The 20,579-nt window shown below is 42.7% G+C and overlaps 1 protein-coding gene across 2 annotated transcripts in view; it reads left to right on the forward strand.

The window, feature by feature from the left end:
* LOC126191653 (inositol-trisphosphate 3-kinase homolog) overlaps positions 1-20,579 on the forward strand; it is a 524,458-nt gene that overhangs the window by 323,722 nt on the left and 180,157 nt on the right. The gene's annotated exons all lie outside the window — the stretch shown is intronic.

Genomic DNA, 20,579 nt, shown 5'->3' on the forward strand with positions numbered 1-20,579 from the left:
ATTTAATCGATGGTGAAAACGGTAAAATGTAACCGCACTTCGTTGGCCAGACAGTTTTAGGGGAGAACTATAATCTCATTTGTTGAAATGTGGGCAGTTCCTGAAATTGTCGAGATAATAAACTGATAGTAAAAATCTAACAGAATTTCAACATGCTGAGTTGCGGGGAATGAATACCTAATGTAGCAAGTGTTAAAACTTTTCACGTAAACATGAAATGTAGGAAGGGGAAGGAAAGGGAAAGGACGCGTGGGAAATCGTGACAGTAAGTCGCACAGGGCATTTTGGTAATGCAGTGGCAAAATTTGAAAATTTGTACCGGACCAGGACTCGAACACGGGTGTACTGCTTCCCACGAACGGCTGCCTTAACCGCTTCGCCCTTCCGGATACGGTCCCTGACAACACAAATTTCAAACTTATAACGCGCCATGCGGCGCAGAACCACTCGTCCATTAAACTCTTTACTCTCAAATTCCTGATACCTGTAAGAGTTCGTTCGGACGATAGTTACGCGTTCGCACTGAAATAAACGCCGAGGAGCTGTTATCCTCTTTTTCAGATATATACGTTAAAAATTTTGATTCAGTTTCAATAGAAATAGGCCGGCCGGAGTGGCCGAGCGGTTCTAGGCGCTACAGTCTGGAACCGCGCGACCGCTACGGTCGTAGGTTCGAATCCTGCCTCGGATGTGTGTAATGTCCTTAGGTTAGTTAGGTTTAAGTAGTTCTAAGTTCTAGGGGACTGATGACCTCAGCAGTTAAGGCCCCATCGTGCTCAGAGCCATTTCAATAGAAATAAGTACTTACAGCCCTTGGGACACATGGCATTGACACAAACTATTACAAAATTGTGGAAGCTTTCGTGGCCAAATCTTGATGTATTACCAATTCGCTTTTGTCTCGCCACCTTCGACCGACGTTTTCCAAAAGATTTTTTGACGTTTCTCCAGCACTAGTGATGGCATTGTCAAAGGTTCACCCGCCATTGCTGGTGGCACCCAGCGTCTTTGATAATGCCCGCCACTCGTGCTAGCGAAAGGTCAGAACAATCATTAAACAAAGGTCGGCCGAAGATCACAAGGCGACAGCTAACAGGCAGTAGGCTTCAGAATAGGGAGAAGCGAAGAATTGAGGAGTCCGACAAGGAGAATCCATGTCACCATAACTAACTTCAACAGTCCCAGAGGAAGTAAAGCGATCAGATACTTAAACTGAAGAAACGAAGAAGAAATGCATGGTTACAGAACGTATTTGAAGAACCTCCACTTTGTGAATGACACTGTACTCACTGCCTCTAGTGCAGATAAGCTTAAACAACGAATGGCAGAACTTAGTAGAGAACTTTGAAATTAGGTCTGAAAATAAATTATTGTAAGACTGAAATAATATAAAACAAATACATCCAGAATAAACCAGTGCAAAATAACTATGCAGACACAAAATTAGTTGATAAATTATTGCATTTATGGAAGGAGAGGACAAGGACTGAATGAACAGGAAAAGAAATAAACAGAAGAGTAAAACTCGCAGGAGTGTCGTTGGTAAACGAAATAGGTTTCTCATTACTAATCTTCCAATGTGTCTGAAAAGCAAAGTTTTCAGTCAGCGTGTATTACAAGTTTTTCCTTGCGGAGATGAGAAGTAGACATTTAATGCGAAAACCATGGAATATCTAAGAGTTTCTTGGTGAGAATTACAAAAAGAGAGAGGAAAACAAATAAATGGATCAGGGGAAACATCGTAATTAGAAGGCGGTATAACAAATGAACGTACTGAGACGAATCGGTCGTAGATAGAGCAAGAACATTGTTTGTTTGGATCCCAAGAGAGGAGGATACAAAGAAATGTTGATAGAAATGCTTGATTATGATGAACGTTTAGCGTGAAATAACGCAAGGACATAAAATACCTTGCTCTGCTTAGACAGGTAGCATCCCTCCCATTCAACGTCAACTGATAATGCCATGCTATCACCAGTTAAAAACCAGGAAATAAGAGAGAGAAGAATACGACATCCTCGAACCAAAACTCTAAATTTCATTACACCACTAACCATTAAGACATGCTTCTACAGGGACATAGATGTAATTCACGTGGCGGTGACTGGATGGAAAAGTAAATCTAAAAATCTGTTTTATTTTTGTTTATGTATGTATGTGCTGAAATTTTAAGCTCCACCTGACGGAAAACTTAAATAAAGGACATACACCGCTAATACTCTCGAAAAAATATTTCAAAATTAATAACTCCCCCCCGACTACATTATAGATGACAGATTCTCGACCCATAAAAAGGCATAAATAAAAGTCGATCTGTACAAATCCACTTTCACAATTAATGTAGTTTTAGGTGAGCAGTCAAAACTAAATTTAAGAAATGTGAGGTGTGAGTACCTTTAAAAATTAAGAAATGTACGCCTAAAAAAGAAAAAAAACAACCATGAACTTTGTATAACATTTTTGCAGAAATAAGTGGAGACACGCAGAAGGTGAGACGTAGTGTCGATTCTAGTTTGAGTGAGTAGGAAAAAGAAATGTATTTCGTTGCAGAAAGAAGAGTCTAAAAATCACAATTTAATTGTATATAATTTTTTGGGCCTCATGTTTACTCGCAGCTGACTTAATACGACTGGGTAGTATTACGACGAAATTCGGCTGGAACTTCTTGAGTTGTGATTCTCGGTGAGAAGTTCATTGAACGTGGAATACACTATGGGAAACAGTTCACGGAAAAAAAAAAAAAATCGACCTAATTCCGGAAGAAAGTCGTATTTTTTTATTTTTGTGAAGTTTTATGTCGACTAAATCGAGCTCTTAAAGTGGACAACAATTTAAGCACGAAATCTTTCGAATTTTGAAAACTACCAGTTTGTCTTAACGACGCAAATACCGTGACTGCATTCAATATTGCTTAAAGAAAAGAGTTGAAGAGAAAATGAACAAAGGAAGAAGTGCGTCCAAGCAGTGTGTGTAGTGGCAGTGGACAGCAATTGGCGAAGACACTGTGTAACTGGACCCAATTATGCTTTTGCGAACTCAGAAGGCGGAAGATCGGCCCCGCAGCCTTGAAACGGCGGCGCTGGAATTCGAAACTCGTTCCGCGCGCAGTCGCCCGCGCTCTCACGTTACCGGCTTTCCGCGAGTGGGCGAGTTTAGCAGCGGCTTGTCTCTTATCCTGCACGACAGGAATTCAGCGACGTTGTCATAGATTCGAAGCACTTTGCGTCAGAGTCTATATCTACTGCACTTTGTCTCTTGTGCTTGCAAGAGGAAGAAATTTTTTTAGTTTTAGTGTTTACTGTAACGTTTGTATTTAAATACACTCGAAGGCAAAAAAGAAGGTGAACCGACGCACCACGAAGGAATCATCCGAATAGTACAACTGCAGAAAAAATGGATTATTTATTCAAGAGTAAGAGCTTCACATATTCAGTAAATCAGTAACGCGTTGGTCCACCTCTGCCCATTATGCAAGCGAGTATTCTACTTGGCATTAATTGACAGAGTTGTTGGATGTCCCCCTGAGGCATATTGTGCCAAATTCTGTCCAATTGGCGTGTTAGATGGTCAGAGCCCCGAGCTTGTTTGAGAGCCCTGCCCTTGGAGCTCCGAACGTTCTCAATTGGGGGTCCGTCGACCTTGCTGGCCAAGCTAGAGTGTAGCAAGCAAAATGAGAAGCAGTACAAACCCTCGCCGTGTGCTGGCGGACGTTATCTTGCTGAAATGTAAGCCCACGAGGGGCAACAAAACGGGGTGTAGAATATCGTTGACGTGCCGCTGCGCCGTAAGGATGCTGCGGATGACAACAAAAGGGATCCTTCTATGAAAAGAAGTGGCAACCCAGACGCTCACTCGTGGTTGTCTGGGACTATGGCCGGCGACAGTCAGGTTAGTATCCCATCGCTGTCTGGGGCGTGTCCAGACCCATCTTCGGGCTAGAATCTCATTGACAGGACTAGAATGGTCGTCATTGATGAGCCCGCTTCAGAACTGAAGCATGATGACCAGCGAAGACGTGTCTGGAGAGGCCCCAGAGAGCGTCGGGATACCAACCTGACTGTCGCCCGCCATACTGCTAGACAACCACGAGACTGAGCGTCTGGAGCGCCATTTCTTTTCATAGCAGAACCCCTTTGATTGTCATCCACGGCATCCTTACAGCGCAGAGGTACGGTGACGACGTTCTTGCCCCGTTTTGTTGCCCTTCATGGCAAGCCATCCTGCGCATTCATTTCTGCACGATAATGCCCACCCCATACAGCTAGAGTTTCTACTGCTTGTGTTCGCGCTTACCAAACCCTACCGTGGCCAGCAAGGTCGCCGGATCTCTCCCCAATGAGAACATTTGGAGCAATACGAGCAGGGTCCTCCAACCATCTCGGGATTTTGACGATCTATCGCCCCAGTTAGGCAGAATTTGGCACGATATTCCTCAGGAGGACGTCCGACAATCTTATCAATCGATGCCAAACCGAATAACTGCTTGCATAAGGACCAAAGGCGGACTAAAACGTTATTGACTTGCTCAATTCGGGAAGCTCTCTCTCTTGAATAAATCATCCAATTTTTCTGAAATTATAATAATTTTTGTGTGCATCAAATTTACAGATTTCCGAACCATACGGACAGTTCCTTCGTGGTGCCTCGTTTTATATTTTTGTTCTTTGAGTGTATTTCCCTCTCTCCTGTCACGATCAGTGTGTACAGGTGGCACTTTACAAAAAAAAAAAAAAAAAAAAAAAAAGAAAAGAAATCCTGTTTCACAGTCAGAGCTGTGTATATTTACATCGGGACCCTCAGAGTGTAAAAGTGTGTAATTGTTCATTCCCAGTATCCACATTTGATATGAGGTGCCATAGAAGAATTCAAAAATTTTATAAATTTATAATGTACATCCGACTTTCGCGGTCAGTAATTTCAGAATTATTCTTTGCACTCCCTGCCGTTGCTACGAGAAGAAACGATGTGGTGGTATCGTGTTCGCCTCCACATCCGTCATTTTACTCCCATTCGAGCTGTAGCGACACGGCCTAGAAGTTGAAGATGAGGTACAGAAAGAAGAAATACTAAAGAGTGGGCGGGGAAAAGAAGCAGTCTGTGAATGAATTTACCTTGGCGCTGCAAAGTACAGTAGAAGTGAAAATATAAGACACAGACAGAGGCTAGAATATACAAGAGATATAACAGGGAATGTTGGGAGTAGTAACAGTGTAGAGATGAGAAGGTTAGATCCAGGTAGGAAGGTGGAGTACGCCATCGAACCAGTCGAAATATTGATTACTTCAAAAAAATTACAAGCTTTAATAACTGCTGAATCCATCGCTTAGGCTGGCGATCGCCATAGTACTAATACCTGAGAGTAAGCACAGGGTAGAAAATCCGTCGCATTGAGTGCACTGCATACGTAATACAAACTGTGGCATAAAAAAGTGATACAGGTGCTGTGCGATGGATAGAAAAGTAAAAACTTAATGAACATTAAAATATTGGTGAATGTCGCTGAAATAACTGCGTAAAAAGCAGAATTGCTCAAGATGGCCGCAGAGATCTCAGAAGGACATTTGCACAAGCACAGAAAGCTTTCTTTAACGAAGGAGCTCTGTTGGGATATGCTATTCACGGATCTTAGAAAAAGATTTGTGAAACTAAAGGAACAGAGAATATTACGTGAAATTGAACATACACCATGATCAAACGGAGTACAAGAAACTAATCATTTTAAATTCGGTATTAAATGATGTTAACAGTAAATGGACAGATAAATAACGGAGTGAAGAGATGCTGAAAGAACTAGGCAAGGGAACAAATCCGTGGAAACGTTTTCACAAGAGGAGGGAGGTTATGCGGCGCGTGAAAATAATGCATGCGGTAATGGTTAACTTCACGCTTGAAGAATCAGTTATAAACATTACAGGGGCAAATATAATACTACATAAAGTATTTATAAAGTCGTTGCCATTGAGTGATTGTTAACTTCACGCTAGAAGAATCAGTTGAAACATTACAGGGACATACAAAGGTAATATTACATAAAGTATTGATAAAATAAAGTAGTTTACCGTTGTCGGCTGGTTGACCCAGGGGAAAGGTAATTGGTTCAAATGGCTCAAATGGCTCTGAGCACTATGTGTCTTACTTCTGAGGTCATCAGTCGCCCAGAACTTAGAACTAATTAAACCTAACTAACCTAAGGACATCACACACATCCATGCCCGAACCTGCGACCGTAGCGGTCGCTCGGCTCCAGACTGTAGCACCTAGAACAGCACGGCCACTCCGGCCGGCAAGGTAATTGATAGGACTTCGCGCACCGTGGCACTTTTACTTATGAGAATTGCGTCTTACGTGACTTAAGTCTTGGTGACAGAGTGCGTAACGTGGTGTATTTGTGTTGTTGTTAACGACGAAAAAGAGAACGGGGAGGGAGAAACCGGGTACCACTACATAACCTACTCCTCCTGCATAGCACAAAAGGGACTGGCGAGTTTGTCTCCGTCAAGTGTTACAGACCGTCACTCCTTGAGACACTGCGGAGACGTTTATATTTTAATCAAAGACATTGCCTCAGAGTTCAGTTACCAGCGGCTTTACCACACGTACTGTTCTCCCCTGTGACCAAATCATAACGGAGAATAATTCTTCCACCACCCAGATTCGAACTGCCTGCCTCCAACTTGAGCGACACGATAGAAACGTGCGGTAGCTACTTCGATTAGAGAGGTGGATCAAATTGTAGATTAACGAAGATGTTGGATGTGGAAGATACGTAAAACTGAATTAGCATAACTTTGGTTAAAACAACAGTCGAGATTACAATAACATTTGTTTACTACGTCCGATTTCGGCTTATTTTAAAGCCATCCTCAGATGGTGCTGGCGGCACCTCGGTTTTTCACGCGATAACCACGATCGTGAAAAACCGAGGCACCAGCCATAGGGGCCCAGAAAATCTGAGGATGGCTTTAACATAAACCGAAACCGGTCATAATAAACAAATGTTATTGTGATCTCGACTGTTGTTTTCAAAGTATAGCACCAGATCGCTGCGCTCCACAGACAATGTTGTCTAAATTTAAGTCCGCAGCTCGTGGTCTGGCCGTCGCGTTCTCGCTTCCCGAGCACGGGGTCCCGGGTTCGATTCCCGGCGGGGTCAGGGATTTTCACCTGCCTCGAGGTGACTGGGTGTTCGTGTTGTCCTCATCAGTTCATCATCATTCATGAATGTGGCGAGTTTGAACTGAGCAAAGGTTGGGAATTTGTACGGGCGTTGATAACCGCGCAGTTGAGCGCCCCACAAATCGAACATCATCATGATCATCTAAATTTATTAATTAGCATAAAATAGAATCCTTATTGGGAGCGACTGAGGTGGTTTTGAGCTCGTGGGAAAGATAATTACTTAAAAATAAAGAAGACTAGTGGTGTTCTCCTTTCCTATTCAGGATCCGTTGCTTTTCTTAATATATATCAATGATTTGTTGTTGAGAATGACATATGTCAGAAGTACTGTTGTGAAAGACTGGAACGCAAGTGATGTAGTTGAGTGGTCTTGAAACGTCAACTGATATTAAGAAATTCTTAAGAGTGTAGTTTTCCTACTCACGTCAGTAACAAAATACTTACAGAGACAATAACATTTTAAAATGCGCTTAATTTTAGTTGACGTTGGTGAATTCGTCCATGAGCGAAGTAAAGTTGGCCGCTTATCTAAGGGGCAGAGGGATAAGTGGAGTGGTCATAGCGGGGATAGAGGATGTGAGAGTAGGAATGTTTTGCTGTGTGTCTTCCAGGGTGGACAACTTAGTGAATGCGAGTTATAGAGACGGTTATCTTCAAATGTAATGCATATTTGAAGCAAGAAATGTGAAATTAATTTAAGGCTATTATATTACAAGAAAGTGAGTAGAAGAAAAAATGACACTCAAAACATTTAGTAGACATGTGTGATCGTGTCTCGTATTGCATAATACATTGAAGTATCAGTACAATTACGGCTATAATCAAGTATCTGCTCACACAAGAGCACACCAACGCTTCGTCAGTCAATGACAGTGTCATAAGTTCGTGGCCGCTGAGGGTGGCAGTAATCTGGAACAGAGAACAGTCGGCGCGATTCTTCCGACTTCAGCGTTGACTACTGGCCAGCGTCCGAATTATGGCGCTCTTACTACATCTAGCTATTGGGGGGCTCATAACATACTGATTTATGTAGATTAGTAATTAATAATAAGATGGGTACATATGCAGCCCGAGGCGCCGTCCTACATTGTCAGTATTGGCTCTCGATGGAGAAGAGTTTGACGACCACTGATGTAACTAATAGGGTAGACAGTAACATAAGCTCATGGTTTTCAGTGGATAGGTTAACACTTACCTGCAATAAAACGCAGTGCATACAGTTTCTTAAATTGAACTCTTATAAAGTGCAATTTCACTGTGCAAAGGTGGCCAGTCACTGAAGTTGACCGTTTCAAGGGCTGAGGGAGGACAGGTATTGCACTTAAGATCTCGTGCAGAAAATAAATGCTGCTATCTTCCTTGCAAGAAAGATCTCCACTGTCTGGCACTGAAACAGGAATATTCGTTTAATTTACTACTTTCTCTCTGTTGCCGCGAACGTTGCTATACATTGGTGCCACTGTCCAGAATATTCTTAGCTCAGAAAAAAGGTGTTCAGGCACATCCAGGTGTCAGTTCGCGAACTTTATATAGGCCATTGTTCAGACCTGTAGGAATTCTACTAACGCTGCCATCCCTGCACATATACTCCTTCGTGGAATTTGTTGATGAAAATATAGATTCATTGAGAAGAAATTGCTACATCCATTCAGCGAATACTAGCCGGAAAAACAATATTAACTCGAATAAAACTTACTTAAGCATTGTACAGAGAGATGTGCACTATTAAGTAGCTGTCATTTTCAAGAGACTACCAGCAGAACTGAAAAAGTTGAGTGACACTCCGAGTATCAAAATTCAAGTTGAAAAGTTTGATTATGGCGCACACATTCTTTTCTACACTGGAGTTTCTCGCACTAGTTGAGAACTTTTTTCTGTAATAAATTACATAATTCGTATACTCTTTCACAATATATTTCGTGTTTTATCATTTCTTTAATTCTTTTTTATTATTTTAATAATCAGCCTTATGTGAACTATGTACTGAGTCGTTTCATGTAGCTCGGGCTCGCATCGACCCACGGAACCTCAAAAATAAATAAATAAATAAGCTTTTAAAGTTAGTAGTAGTAGGAAAGGCTGTGAAATTCGATGCTGAACGTAATGAACTCTTGTCGAACGGCACTAAGGGTGCTGTATAGATTGTCGTTCCAACTTAAAGCTGTGGCTTCACGAACGCTGTCTTACGCCTTCAGCCCATAAAGTAACGCTGAAAGATTTCAATCTCAATACAGTACACTGGCGTGGAGTCTCTTGACTAGAAAAGAGCTAAACAGCACCTCTTCTGCGTAGCGCGGTTAAACTTACCAGAAATGAAAATTTTCTCATTACCTGAAATTCGGAACGGCTAATAAAATTCGCGATTTCGCTCACAGAAAAAGGATTTATCGCCCTTAAAATGGATACCAATTACCGGAAGAGATGTTGTACTAAGAAGGTAGACCTTTGACGAAGAAACTTGCCTAGAATAACCGGATAAGGAGGCGTGTTATACATATTCACCAGGAATGTGTTATTTTTCTTCACTTTAAAAGTACGTATGTTGAGTGAAACGAAACAAAAGTGAATATTTTGAGGGTGATATTGTCTGCGCGAATATTATTGCGAGCCATAAGTGACTTCTCTCTTGAAACAAGCTTTCGTGTCTTGAAACGATGGGTAGCCGCATCTGTCGGTAGCAGTGGACTCTTTTACGACATAAAAAGTATAGATTCTTTGAAGCATTAACTGAATTTTCCGTCAGTGCTTGGCAGAATATGATAATATTAAATGCGAAAACACTTCTGCAGAACATTAGGAAGTGTTTCACTTTTTAATACCAACATCGATTCATTCAAGGATAGATGCGGTGACGTAGTTTTGATTACATCGTTTGTTCCTTTAGATAAATGCACGTGGATGCTGGGGTGGTTTGTTTTTACAAGCGGTAGTCCATTACTGTCCTCGTTCCTGCCTGGTCTCAGGCATCGTATCCTTTTAGATAGTGCCATGGGCGTATGTCAAAACACAGTGTAAGGACGCTACTGTGCTTTCTAACGGCGTTATCGGCGGGCCAGGAATGCTTCCTACGTCACTATTCTTGAAAAGCTGCTAATGGCAACAGTTTTGTCGTTGCCCAACCGCCGTTCAGCAGTGGGTGTGGAATATTTACAGCTTAACGCGGTTTCCGGGCGACCGGCGTTTCCCGCATGCGTGTGCTACACAAAGAAACTTTGCCAGTGGGGTGGGCTGAGGCCTTATCAGAAAGTTGACGCTCATCCAAGTTTTCACACTAATTACCTCATTCTTGCTGGGTTTGCCTTCACCACATTCTCCTGCTTAAATCACAGGTACTCATGTCAGACTTGCGAGAATTTTGATCACGTTTTAAAACTAAATTCGCATTTATAGTATGCATGATTGCTGAAATTACGTGTTGCACTAACTTGAAAAAATAATTGTAATGTTTGCAGAATATGGTTAATAATTGAGGTATACAGACGTTGCTGGACTTGAACATATCCCGGCGTATTGAATGTTCAAACAACTAAAATGAATGCGGCCATCAACGACCTCGACAACCACCGATACTTCGACACTCAGATGCATTCACATTAGTTGTTCTGATATTCAGAAATTGTTAAAACGCGTTTACGTATTGGGGACATCTCTGAAAGGACACTGTTTACAGAAACACTTGTAGGCACGGCCTATGTTGAACAACTTCCTCCTCTCACCGAAATTCCAGAAGAAGAAAACCAAATTTCGCCAACTGTTTTCCGCAGTTGTACTTAAATGTTAGATGTAAATCGATTTTTCAATCCCGATCAAATATAGAATTCCCGAGCGCCACTGGTTTTTTAATCGAGTAGTACCTGTAAAGCAGCTGATCCAATTTTCTCAGCACTTTTCAGTGAGACTATCAGTACTTTTGTATGGATGCCAGTCAGCATGTAAGTAGGAAGAAGCAGGAGAAGATTGTACCAGAAGGTATCTTAAAAAATCGTACCCGGCGAATTAATTCATTCGAAATTGTTTTATTCCACTCACCTAATTCAGGAAATATATCATTTGTATATGGCGCGAATACCGACTGTGGAAACAAAATCCCGCAGCCAAAACAGCATTCCCAGTATCAGTGTGGTAGTGTTAATATGACCAACCGAAAGTGGAATTGGGAAATCAACTAACGAAGAACAGTGTTTGGGGTCCCATGTAAACGTAGTGACGAATACCTTCAAATTGCGAGTCAAGCATTCGTCTCCAATCTGAATCCGTTGACTGCAACACACACAGTTCCTCATCATTCACGAAACGACACAAGAACAGCAACCACAGCCGCCGTAGACGGGAAAAATGTGTCCAGTCTGACAGAAAGTGGCTCTGAGCACTATGGGACTCAACATCTTAGGTCATAAGTCCCCTAGAACGTAGAACTACTTAAACCTAACTAACCTAAGGACATCACACACACCCATGCCCGAGGCAGGATTCGAACCTGCGACCGCAGCAGTCCCGCGGTTCCGGACTGCAGCGCCAGAACCGCTAGACCACCGCGGCCGGCCGGTCTGACAGAACAAGAAGCAGTAGAGAAAGAAGAGATGCAATCTTTTTGGATGTTATGTTAATGTCACAAGAGTGTAGTGTTCTTCATTAGTGCGGTGTGTGTTTCTCTGCCTCGTGATGAGTGGGTGTTGTGCGATGTCCTTAGGTTGGTTAGGTTTAAGTAGTTTTAAGTTCTAGGGTACTGATGACCATAGATGTTAAGTCCCATAGTGCTCAGAGCCATTTTTGAAGTGCGGTGTCTATACGCAAAACTCCTTACAGGGGGTGCTTTTAACAGCACCTACCACCTAAGCATTGCTGGTGTAATCTTTTCTCGGCTATGGAACTAAGAATTTTATTTTATATTCGTAACACGAACGCCATGTCCTACAATCGGTCGATCTTCTTTGTGTGGCGAATCCGACCAACAGTAGACTTCGTAAAACACATACTCCGAGAAGTTCTTTCGAACAAGATTCTTCTTCCTACCTTTCCAGTACTCCTTCATTCTCTTCCTCTGCTGTTGTATTTCTTCTTGGATGAACATTCTTCCACATTCCTCTTTTTCTCGAAAACCCTTAAGTTATTCGTTGTGGTTCTCCATGTTTACTGTTTTGAATGTAATCTCAAGTCTTTATGAGTATCTTTGATCTATTGATTTTTGTTATTGACATACTGGGTGAGTCTTTTCGTTAACTTATTTCTTGTTACTGAAATATTGGAAGAACATTTAATTACTCTGTTGTCCCTCATCGTTTTCGCAAGTCAAAAGAAACTGACCCACCTTATCCGGTATGTTTTGTTAATTTCTTGATACTGCTTTGTTGCTTCTAAATTTATAGTTGTCATTTGCTCTGTGGTAGGTCCCAGAATTTAGGATGGATTTCCCTCTATTTTATGTCCATTTTTCCTACTTTAATAAAAATAGCTTCTGAAAATATTTCTTAACACTTAAATTTATATTTAGCGTCAGTAAATCCCTCTTTTTCAGAGACTCTTTTATGCTGTTGCCAATCTGCATTTTATATATACTCTCTACTTCGGCCATCGCCAGTTACTTAGCTGTCCAAATAGCAATACTCATCTACTAATTTTCGTGTCTCTTTTCTTAATCTAATTCTGTCAGTTTCACCTGATTTCACTACATTCCATCGCCCTTACTTTTGTTGCTGTTTATCTTATCTCTTTTCAAGACACTATACATTCCATTCAGTTGTTCTAGCTGTGGTGTACAACGAAAACTGCCATTTCGCGTACTACTGTGCATGTAGGCCCTGCGATGGCAGTACAGCTGTTTGCATGGAGTCACACATAACATTGTCTCCCATAATTTTTCTTAAACGGTGGATTCATCGAAACAAAATTTTTAATGGTACACAAAGAGATGAGTACTTTGCTGTGTAATTCGTGAACTTCTTTTTCGTCGAGATACTAAGGCAACAAAGTTTTCTAAAAATTATAATGGCGCATTTCTTTCGACAGGGTTTTTTAAAGAAACAGTACAGTAATGTAAAGATCGTTCGTGCTCATATGTTAACTATGTTTTAAGCTGACAACACATTTCAGTTACCTGATTATGCGATGTTACTTGGTTGTGGAAATGAAACTACGAATATTGTCAGTCTTGGCTTTCACATATATCCTTCTTGGGAATATTTTTTGCAAAACGTTTCACTGGGAACATTAAATAGCTTTACATAACAATTATCCTCTTTTAACAACGGCTGTAGAACAGTGTTAAAAGTACCTTCCAGTGTACAAAACATCGTCGCTTCAGTATTTTGACAGGTAAAAACCCTAAGATTCTCATTCAGCATATTATAAGTATCTCTTAGAAGGGCGTGTGATGGAGGTAGCTGAAGTACTCCAGCGATGGAAGTCTTTTCGTCGGTTATGTCACACAGGATTGCTTTAAATATTCGCAGAGGCGCTTGCTTACCGTCCCTTCTAATGAAGCGTTTATTTGCAATCATGCTGCATTCAGGCACCTCAGTTCAGCGAACACAGTTATCTCGTTTGTAGACAGTCGCTGATGACCAGGACGGCAGGAATTTATAGCAGACCTAGCGCTTTGTACTAAAAGACCGATTTGTTGGATCAGCTGTTTCCCTGGTCTTTTTCTCGATGGTAAGTGATCGACTAGCAAGAAATCGTGCTTTTCTATACTGCATTACTCTGGTTCACGTGACTCGATGTTCAGCCGTCGTCAGTCATGTTGATCGAACCGTATTTATCACTCGTACTCTGAACACTCCCATGTCCTACCCGTTATACTGTCATCACAGAAGCTACGAAGAACCTGTCATTTAAAATCAAGAGAAATAGGTGTGTCTTAATAGAGAATTCGAGAACAGCCTGGATACCTCATTCGGTAAGAGCAGGCCCCGCTAAAGCCAAGGTTGTGTATTTGAGTCCACGTAAGGCACATAGTTTAAATCTGCCAGGAAGTTTCATATCAGCGCACATTCAGGAAACATCACCCAGACTGTGGCTAAGCCACGTCTCGGCAGTATCCTTTCTTCCAGGAGTATTAGTTTTGCAAGTTTCGCAGGAGAGCTTCTGTGAAGGTTGGAAGGTAGGAGAAGGCAGAACTCCCGAGTTCGAGTCGCGGTCCGCCACACAGTTTTAATCTGCCAGGAAGTTCCACATTTAATTTGCGAGTCGCCTCGCGGTTATTAAGACGGTAAGCATTACCCCCTGTTTTAGGTGGTATTCACTGCGATGTCTAGTTCTTGAAGTAATCGCCCACTATGTGTAACTCTGTGGTCAGAGCTCCTTCAGTTTCTTCCAGGTTTCCTGTTTAATAAGCTAGTGCTAGGTCGTCAGCAAATTGCATCTTTACAGCATGAGCGTTGGGCTTCTCGCTGGTATAAAGATTAAAAAGGGTTCGTGAGGAATATTTGGAATAGCTTGTTGCTAAGCATGCTATCCATTAGATTCACCGGCATTTTGCATGGCGTGATTTCTGCAAATTTAAGTAGCACCACCTGTCGCTGCAACGCAGCAAACGTAATCACAGCTCTGACTTACACAGCGGAATAGATCGCGCAATTCTAAAAATATTTTCATAAATGCAGTCTTGTCAACATATTAACTATGACAGTTTTACAAAAAAGTGAAGCGCTTAGAAGGGAAGGAGGAGAAGAAATCAAAACAGGTTGAAAGGGTTAGGGGAGTTATTTCGGTGATTACAATATCGAGCCAAATTTACGAAGAGCTTGGCAGTCTGAGCCCACTTAGTAGTATGACATAGTTTGCCTCTGGCATGGATGAATTCATTGATTCGATTGGGAAGTGTGTCATAAAGCCGATGCATCCATTCGTAAGTCAAGATGGCCGGCAATTATTGTAACTGGTCCTTAATACCCTGGATAGTGATACTGGGATGGATCTGACGTCAGGGCTGGTCCCACCCATATACTATCGGGGACAGATCCGGGGGATCTTGCTGAATAGAGGAGTACCTCGATACCACACAGATAGTTCATAGAAACACATGCCATGTATTGAAAAAGGCACACATACACTGTCTCGTGAGAGGTAACATGAGTAAATCGGATGTCCGCGATGCACCTTTGTGTCATAAGAGTTCCCCAGTCACTAACAGCCGAGACCTGAAGTCATACCGAGCAAGGTGGCGCAGTGGTTAGCACACTGAACTCGCATTCGGGAGGACGACGGTTAGACTCGCGTCCGGCCATCCTGATTTAGTTCGGATGACCTCGCTGTTTGGTCCTCTCCCCCCCCCCCCCCCCTCCATATCAGCCAACCAACCTAAAGTCATACCCGATCGCTCCCCATATCACTGTGCCAGGATGAACACCACCGTGCGTCTGCAAAACATTGTTAGAATGGGACACCCCCTGCCCCCCCCGCCGCCCCAGGTCGCTGCCATCCTCGCCGACGATGGTCATCCGGGTTAGTGCACAACCGCCAATCGTCACTGAAGACAATTGACGCCATTCGTCAGCAGTCCACGCTTCCCGGTGTCAGCATCTCAAAAGCAGCCATTTGTGTTGTGCTGTTGCCGGCAGCTTCCGCAGTCTGTCTGCGAAATGGAGAGTGTACGACACTAATGTTGAGAGATACATGCATTACAGATCACATGGCACCATTGCTACGTCAACGCTTCACCATCTTCGTTCCGCGAGTGTGACGAGCCTAAAATGGTGCCGCTTCAGTCGCTTCCTAGTCGTCGACCAGTCGTCTCGTGAAATGTGCAGGATGTAAGGCTAGTTGTGACTAAGTACGGAAGTTAACGTGTTATCTTCCTGTTGTCAGGAATAGTGATAGGGCGAAATTACTCACTTTCGGGATCAGGTGACCTGTAACGAAGCGGTGCTATGAGAGACTGTGAAGGTTGTAAGACGAAATTTGAGTGATGCAGTCTATACAGTTGCAGATGTGCTCCATTTAAGGAAGAGTGATGTCTGGTCCACACTTCAGACGACAAACAAACAAATTTCGTGCAGTGGAAACAATGAGGTGTTATTCTTGTTTATTCCACATTCACCATGAGAAAATATTTGTGCTCCGCCGAACGAAAAGTGGGCACAGAGCAACGTCACTGTTATGTACCTGTGAACGAAAAGCGCGCTGTTTGTGTAATCTGTTGATCACAGCAACGCACGTTTTTGCGCTACTAGCGAGTTGTGTAGCTTATCTTTAATTTCTGATACTATCTCGGAGAGTACAGTAAATTTATTTTAATAATTTATCGCCGTTTAGAGACTACACAGATATTATTCTGAGCTTACTGCTGCACAAATGACTCTGGCTGTTCTCTATAGATAGGACAACGCTAAGAGAGTGGACTCGTATTAGGGAGAGGACGGCGGTTCAAATCCACGTTGTGCTATCTAGATTTAGCTTTCACGTAATTTCCCCAAATCGCTGAAGGCAAATACCGGCACGACCGAATTCCTTCGCCAATAGGAGTTTGTGTTCCGTCTCTAATGATCTAGTCGTCGACGGGACGTTAACACCTAAAGTCGTCCCACACGAACCATGAAAGCGTTCGTGGACGACAAGGCGAGAGGGTTTTATGACGTCGTCACGTTCAGTTTCACGTTCACAGCAGTTCGAAGCACGAAACGCTGAATAAGATATGTCAGATTTTTGCCTGGTGGAGAGCAACGTGACTAATGAGAAGCAAGATTCCGTTGCACGGCACTAGCAGACGGAAAACTAGAATACTTCGTTTGTAGTTGAAGCCCATGTTTGATGAGTTTTATATTACAAAGCGCGTCATGTGAATATATGCTGTTTCAAAGCGCTCGCACATCGAGAATCTCTCGACAACCGCTTCTTTTTTGTGCATTTTGTTGCAGTAAAATAACACAAACGTCGAAGTATTTTCTTGGGTGATTGTTTTCGTATTATAACTTGCGCGTTGTGAAAATATGCCGTTTCAAGGCAAAGGCGCATTGATGATGTATAAAAGAAACTCGACGTTCTCGAAAAGATTTGTAATCAATAAAAGTCAGGCGCGGGAATGTGAAGTCAAATATACTCGTAGTTGCTTCAGGTCCTACTATCCCCAAATGCTTTTTTGTTCACCTTCTCGTTTTCTAAAATATTCTTGGATATTCTTATTAATTTAATAGAAGTATTCGCATGTTCTGTAATATTCGATGTCGTTCTCTCTCTCGGGAGAGAATTCGTTCGATTTTTGTGGACATGGCAAGGGAAATGGACCAACGAATTGTAAAATTGCATTCTACATCTTTCCAGATTTGATCGTATTTCATTGTTTATTTATTCATCCAAACAACTTTCCAGATTGCGGGATACGTAATTCCCGTATAAAATTTGTGGTGTACACACACACACACACACACACACACACACGGTATTATATATATATATATATATATATATATATATATATATATATATATATTACACCATTATTGTTAAACAATAATAGAGCAGTAAATAAAAGATATTTTCTGGCTTCATCTGAAAGGTAAAAAAAATGTGTGTGAAATCTTATAGGACTTAACTGCTAAGGTCATCAGTCCCTAAGCTTACACACTACTTAACCTAAATTATCCTAAGGACGAACACACATACCCATGTCCGCGGGAGGACTCGAACCTCCGCCGGGACCAGCCGCACATTCCATGACTGCAGCGCCTAAGACCGCTCGGCTAATCCCGCGCGGCATCTGAAAGATAGTTTGCAGTACTTACAACAGGAGATTTTGCACTTCCTCGTATAATTCTTGTAGTTCACAAATTCTAAAAATACTGCTACTCAGCAGAAGCAGTGATCTAGTAAGGGTGACGTTCGAGTTTTAGAAAAAAAAGAAAAGTAAGAATGATGAAATAATTTTTGCTGATACAGAAGACTACTGTAAATTTGTATCGCAGCCATTTGTAATGGTAGTTTGAAAGCTGATGTTCTTAGTGACTGAGTCCGCAGCTCGTGGTCGTGCGGTAGCGTTCTCGCTTCCCACGCCCGGGTTCCCGGGTTCGATTCCCGGCGGGGTCAGGGATTTTCTCTGCCTCGAGATGACTGGGTGTTGTGTGATGTCCTTAGGTTAGTTAGGTTTAAGTAGTTCTAAGTTCTAGGGCACTGATGACCATAGATGTTAATTCCTATAGTGCTCAGAGCCATTTGAACCATTTGAATGTTAGTGACTGAACTGCAACAAACAGAACCTCGAAGGTATCATATGGACAAGAGAGGTTATGCGTGGTTCAATAAAACTAACGTAACAGTTTTCCTCGCGTCCCTTCTCGTATGCCGGCCGGAGTGGCCGAGCGGTTCTAGGCGCTACAGTCTGGAATCGCGCGACCGCTACGGTCGCAGGTTAGAATCCTGCCTCGGGCATGGGTGTGTGTGATGTCCTTAGGTTAGTTAGGTTTAAGTAGTTCTAAGTTCTAGGGGACTGATGACCTCAGAAGTTAAGTCCCATAGTTCTCAGAGACATTGGAACCTTCTCGTACACAACTGTGTGATTTGCGAGCAGGACACAGTTTCCTGTAATGCTCCAGCTCGTTTCCGAGCGTGCACCGGCAACGATGGAAAAGACGTATGGCGTGCTTCACGGTGAGAAACGCGTCCTTCTGAACCGGGTGAGCTCCGGCGTGGGGCCGGGGCCCAGTAAGCAGCGGGACGCAGCGCAGGCGCCTCGCTGCTTGCATCAGACGCGAGGATCCCCGCTCGCACGTGGAGTGCTGCTGCCTGGCCGCATGACCTCCATTTCCCGGCAGGGCTCCGCTGGCGGGACCCGTAGCTCCTCTTGTCGCCGCCCGAGACACCTGCGGCACGCGCGCGCGCACACCTTCCCGCAGCTTGGTACCGTGGCGACTTTGTAACTGGTTTATAGTCTCCGTAGCTTGAAGTCACGAGTTCACTGGCACAATAATTTCTCAACCCGACCGAACACCTAAGTCCGTGTAGTGAAACAAATTAGCGTTATTCAACACAGAGAGTTCGATATTTTTTCACAACAGGTCTAACAGCTACTGTCCACGGTAGAGATCTTAGATCTATTTAAACACGATACGCTGACAACAGCCTCAGTCAACGATCAGCCACAGTTCGAACACAATACTGACATTCATAAATCCATTATTACTGAATGGCATCCCAATTTGCAAGTTGCTTACCTATCGACTTCCGGGGGGGGGGGGGGGGGGAGAGGAGTTTCAAATGGCTCTACGCACTAGACTTAGAACTACTTAAACCTAACTAACCTAAGAACATCACACACATCCACGCCCGAGGCAGGATTCGAACCTGCGACCTACAGCAGCTGCGCGGTTCCGGACTGAAGCACCTAGGACCGCTCGGCCACAGCGGCCGGCCCAGGGGCAAAAAACTTAATTTTCAGTGTTTCCCATAATTATTGACATAATTGCTCGACAATTACCTGTACCAGACGGAAAGAGAGCTTGGAGTTAGGTAAGTAAAAATCACTATATGTATTAAAAAAAGTCAAACAGTCATGTAAATTGTCAGCATGGTGCCATCCTTTTTACTGAGAAACAGTATTTTAATTGTAAAACGATCTCGATTCTACGTCAGAGCGATAGTTCGCAATTGTGATCCATGGAACGTGCATAGAACACAGACCTGACGTAGAAACTAACTGAAAGCGACACATAATAAGCTTGTTGTGTGAAGTAATGCAATATTCTTACAAGGATTCGATACCATACCAATAAATAATTTCACGTCCCACTTTCTCCGTACAACATTTTTCAATTATGGTACCAGCGAGTGGCGTAGTAGAGTAACTGATGTCCATGACATATTTCGATTGTGCTCTTCCCTCTCTCCCTTTGACTTCACCCTATTTTTACTTAATCCACGTCGCAGACTAGCTTGTTTGCTCGATTCTTCAGATAAACACGACTTTGCAATGAAGTAAAAGATACACAGTTCAATAATTCTCTTTTGTATGATACATTTCGAAACGTGGGAAACAGGCAATCCAAAGTCGCCTTGTTTCGAACCTAACGCGATACCAGTTTCATTGCTGCCGATGAAAAACCTTAACAAACAAAATAACTAACGCAAAATAAAATACTCTCCTTGTAATTCCTTTGCGTTGGATCACTTGGCATAACGAGAGTGGCTCCAGTTATTAGCTAAGAACATTACACCATTGTTTCTCTACTTGGGTGAAATTGATCTTACGGGACGTCTTCGCCCCATTCCCACTTCGGTGTCCTCCAATCCTATTTCTTCTTTCACCGTTTGTCATTTTTGGTTAATCTCTCACCCCAAGGAAACAGCGCCTAGGGCATCTAACCCGGTTGCCATACCAGTGCCTTTGGTAATAGCCTATAACTGTACCTGGCAGGTGTCTGTACCTTTCTCACAAGTTTGATATTCTCTGTTAGCACATTCATTACGTAAAC

Source organism: Schistocerca nitens, chromosome 1 (genome assembly GCF_023898315.1).
Source record: "Schistocerca nitens isolate TAMUIC-IGC-003100 chromosome 1, iqSchNite1.1, whole genome shotgun sequence".
NCBI classification, from domain to species: Eukaryota; Metazoa; Arthropoda; class Insecta; order Orthoptera; family Acrididae; genus Schistocerca; species Schistocerca nitens.